Source organism: Belonocnema kinseyi, chromosome 3 (genome assembly GCF_010883055.1).
Source record: "Belonocnema kinseyi isolate 2016_QV_RU_SX_M_011 chromosome 3, B_treatae_v1, whole genome shotgun sequence".
Taxonomy (NCBI): Eukaryota; Metazoa; Arthropoda; class Insecta; order Hymenoptera; family Cynipidae; genus Belonocnema; species Belonocnema kinseyi.
Window position 1 is genome coordinate 13001384 of NC_046659.1, and position 5276 is coordinate 13006659.

Sequence of the window (5276 nt, forward strand, 5' to 3'; positions counted from 1 at the left end):
ACACAAGAGTTGACTTTTTAGTCAATAAGGATTCTTTTTAAATTGTTGAATTTCAAAGCCAAAAAGATGATTTTTTTACAAAACAGTGTAAACTTATTTTTATACGGAATAGTTCAAGGACTTCTGGTTAAAAATTATAAACTTACTTTCAATGCTTTATTCAACTTTCAACTTTCAATTCGTTTATTTTAAGTCGCTTTATATGATTAATTTTTACATTTTTATTTATAAATCCAAACTCAAAAGTCTTATTTACGAATTGACAAATTTTTTAATTGAACGGTGTAACAAAACAGTTTCATTTTCAACTAAAAATAAAAAAAAACAAAGTATCAACCAAATCCTTAAATTTTTAACGAAGGAGATGAATTTCCATTTAAAATTATGAATCTTCATAAAAAAAAGGCTTACATTTTTTATTAAAAACTGTTGAACTCATCCAAAAAGAAAAATTTTTCACAAAACACTTGAATTTTCAGTCTTTAACTAAAATAATGAATTTTCAAAAAAAAAAGATAAAAGCTTTTTTTTATTAAAAACAGTTGAAGTCACCCAAAAAGTAAATTTTTTACCAAATAGTTGACTTTTCAGTCAAGAAAGAAATTTGTTTAAATTCTTTTCATGTAATGCAAATTAATCGTGTGTTCGACCTCAGTTTAATTACATTCAAAATTATTTCTTAGCAACTGTTTTGTTACACCGTTCGATTTTTAAAATTGTCAATTCGTAAAGTCAATTCGTAAATAAGACTTTTGAGTTTGGATTTATAAATAAAAATGTAAAAATTAATCACATAAAGCGACTTAAAATAAACGAATTGAAAGTTGAAAGTTGAATAAAGCATTGAAAGTAAGTTCATATTTTTTAACCAGAAGTCCTTGAACTATTCCGTTTAAAAATAAGTTTACACTGTTTTGTAAAAAAATCATCTTTTTGGCTTTAAAATTCAACAATTTAAAAAGAATCCTTATTGACTAAAAAGTCAACTCTTGTGTAAAATTAATATCTTTTTGGATAAGTTCAACAGTTTTTAATCAAAAATTAAAACTTCTTTTGTTTTTGAAGATTTATCATTTTAGTAGAAAATGTAATTATTTTGTTGGAAATTTGTTTTTCTCTTTTTTTTTTAGTTGAAAATTCAATTATTTTAATAGTAAGTTAATTTCTAACATTTTCAATTGGCGAACTAAAATTTTCATCTCTAAATAACAATGCAAAAATATTAATCTGGAACAACTTAAAATAAAAACAATGTAACTTTTATTTTAAAAAGTTTTTAGTTAAAAAATTAATTTAACCGTTCAATTTTTTATGTTACGAACTGAAATTTTTGTGAATTATTATAATTTAGAACCTTAAAAATAATAGCGTGATTTGTATTTTTTAACCAGAAATCTCTAAAATGTTAAAGTCATAAAAATTTTTAAACGGTTATTTCGTATTTTAAAATAATTTAATTTAAAAAATTGTAAAATTAAAAGGTGTTAAAAGTTTGTGTTTTATACGTATGAATTATTGAGCGTTTAAATGAAATATTTCTGAATTAAAATTTTTTTCAAAGCAATTGTATGTATTTCTGATTTGGATCAGAGATTTAAAAATATATATATTTAATTCAGATCTGGAACAAGCCATTATAAACAACAATTAAAACGAATACAAATTTGAACAGAGTGGTTAGAAATAAAAAGCCTTGATTTGTTAAAATTGTAATGAGCTAAATTTTAAGTTTGAACGCTACAATTTTAATTTAGAATAATATTTAAAATTAATTTAAAACTTGAAATTATTTGAAATAATTTGAAAGATGATGTAGATTTTTGCAGATTAAAAAAAAAAGCTTTTGAGAATTGTAAAATATTCAAAAAGAATAACAAAAATAGTTGTGATTGCTAAGAAAATTGAAAATGATTTTTTAGTTTGAAAAATTAATTTTAAGTGAGTATTTGAAAAGATTTTAAAAATTAAAAAAAAAGGAATCAGGACGATTTTAAGGCACTTTTTTATTTTGCAGTTTTTTTAATTTTAGAAAAAAAATCTAATTAACACAATAAATCAATTTTCAACCCAAAAGTTTACTTTTCAACAAAATAAATTAATTTTCTATCAAATACTTGGTGTTTTAACTAATACAATGTACATGATAAAGTTTTAAACAAAAATGGAATAGTACAATTTCCAGATAAAAACTGTGCTAAAAAATTGAATTGAACAAGAAAAAAAAACGAATTTTCAACAAAATTGTTAAATTTTCAAGGGAAAAGGTGAATTTATGACCAAGAAGATTAATGTTCTATACAAAAAAAAAAAACGATTTTCTAACTTAACCAATATAAACGATTAATTTTTAATCAATCATATAATAGTTACATTTTCAGATAAAGATAAATAATTTTTTAAAGAAAAAATTAATTTTAAACAAAGTTGTTAAATTTTCGACCAATCAGATGAATTTTTGACCAAGAAAATTTATAATCTGCAAAAACGACAAATCTTAAACAAAACACATGAATTTTTAAAGAAGTTATTTAATTTTAAAGTAAAAAAGACGAATCATCTACAAAAAGTTGAAATTTTTAAGCGAAAAATACGAGTTTTCAATGAAAGAGTTAAACTTTCAACTTATAATTTTAATTTTTAATTATATATTTGCATTTACAACAGAACGACTTTACAACCAAAACATATTTATAGTTCATAATTCAACCGAAAAATGTAATTTTTAATCAAAAAGTATAAATTTTCCATAAAACAATTTAATTTCTACAAAGAAAGACGACCTTTTAACAAAACACATGATTCCTTAACTAAAAATGGTATTGATTGATTGTGAGTTTCAAAAATGTATTTCTTAAAAGTTAGCTGTTAGCAGATAGATATATAAATAGAATCGACGAAGTGCTCCGACCGGCAATCGTGAATCTTCGAATTTTCAAATTCAGAAGAGGAGAAATGGGTTGCGCGCGCAACTCAGTCATTTACAGCGTCTCCTACTATATTCACACGGACATAGCCCTGTCATAGTATTGGACCGCATCTCGTTTCAGACCTGGGATCACTGTGTTCCCAGGCCGTACAGTCGCCACCACTGCGTTCTCGCCATTACTGTTTTTGTCAAATGTCCAGGTTTTAGACCCCCTGAATCCGAAAAAAATGTTTTTACGAATGTGTCTGCCCATCCATGGATGGTTTTTTTTATTAGCACGTTAACTTTCGAAACAATTGACTGATTGGATTTCCTTTGGTAAATGCTTTTACTATCTCAAAATGAACGTCAAGTTCGTTAGACAGCAATTTTAGACATAAATTCAAAAAGTGAGCCTATTTTGAAAAATTTTGAGACCACTTTTTTCAAAATTCAATAATTTTCTGTACGGATATTCATATATCCTGATATATAATATATTCTATACAGACACCTTCATAAAAATATTTTTTTCTAACTCGGAGTCTCAAAACGTGGAGATTTGATGAAAACCGACCATGTTTGATTTAACACAAAACCAATACAATAATCTTGTCACCCCCATTTAAAGTTCGTTTAAGCATTCCGTGATCCTTTATAACATTCTGAGGATGTCCGTAGGTTGTCCTTAGGATATACTTGATACCATCCTGAGGACGTCCAGAGGTTGTCCTCAGAACGTCCTTGATAACATCCTGAGGACGTCCGTAGGTTGTCCTCAGTACATCCTTGATAACATCCTGAGGACGTCCGTAGATTGTCCTCAGGACGTCCTTGACAACATCTTATGGTCATCCGTAGGACAACCTGCGGACGTTCTTAGGATGTTATCAAGGATGTCTGAGGAATGAAGTCCTCAGAATGTTATAAAGGACCACGGTGTACCTAAATGAACTTTAAATGGGCGTGACAAGATTATTGTATTGGTTTTGTGTATAATCTGACATGGACGGTTTTTATCAAATCTCCACGTTTTGAGACTCCCTGACTCAGAAAAAACTATTTTTATGAAGGTGTCTGTCTGTTCTTCTGTCTGTAGTATTGCGTACTTCAGCAGACTTTTCCAGGACCCAAAAAGAAAGAACGAGTTCGTTAACCAGCCATTTTGTATAAAAACTCAATGACTGAGCACGTTTTTAAAATTTTCGAAACCATGTTTTTTCCAGATTTTGAAATTCTATTGACGGTTGTCTATAGTACTTTAAAACAAGAACAATTTATTTATATGACTTTTTTCAATCAAATCAAAATTGTCAGAGTTATAACGTTTTCAAAATCCTAAGAAACAAACGAAAATTAACATTTTAAGCCAAACAACGCATGTTATGAAAATAGTCAGAAGTAAATAAATGTTTCTTTCGGGAAGCTTCACAATGTTATCATAATAACTTTTTTTAGCATAACAACTTTTGAAAATTCTAATAATGGTTTTCCGTAGTGCCCAGAAACAAGAACAATTTATCTCAACGACTTTTTTCGATCAAAGCAAAATTATCAAAGTTATAGCATTTTCAGTCGGTAGAAAAAAATGTTGCTTTTTAAAAGCCCTGCAATATTATTCGGTTTCCCTTGGCGAAGGTTACGGAATCATCGCAATAGTTTTTTTTGCAACGATAAAGAGTTTAAAAAAATATAAGACGTATAACGCCTGTTGACTGCTAGTTACATGCGTTACGTTTGAAGTGTAACATTCAACAGGCGTTATACGTCTTATATTTTTTTAAACTTTTTATCGTTGCAAAAAAACTATTGCGATTATTCCGTGACCTTCTATGGGGAATTTGAACGTAGAATCCGAATTTCAACAATTTAAAATTGGATTTTGCTCTTTTTTCGAGTTCTCAAAAAAGGAACCGAATGGAGACCCAATGGGGTCTTTACGGATGCTTTGCAGAGGCTCCATTCGGTTCCTTCGGTCCGCCAGATTCGACATTGAATTTCATACTCTTAATGGCGCACATTATACTCACAATGTCGTAAGACATATAAAAGATGTTTTTAGGACGTCCTTTTGATGTCCTGGTGCCCACAGGGAGGTCTTTCAATTTTTGGCGTGAAAAAATAATCATGTCTCTTATGGGTCTTTTTGGGGAGTCCTTAGGACTAGCCCTGCGGACATCTTTGGGACAACTTTAGGCCAGACATAGAACGTCTTTATGACGTCCATTGGGCCGAATGCGACGTCTTGCTCTTTTAGTAGCAGTAAAAGTTTCTAATACCAGGTGTATACATATGAAACCGGTATTTTTTCAAGAAAAAAACACATTTATTTCAAGAGAATGATAACAAATATTTTATTCAAAGTATGCGC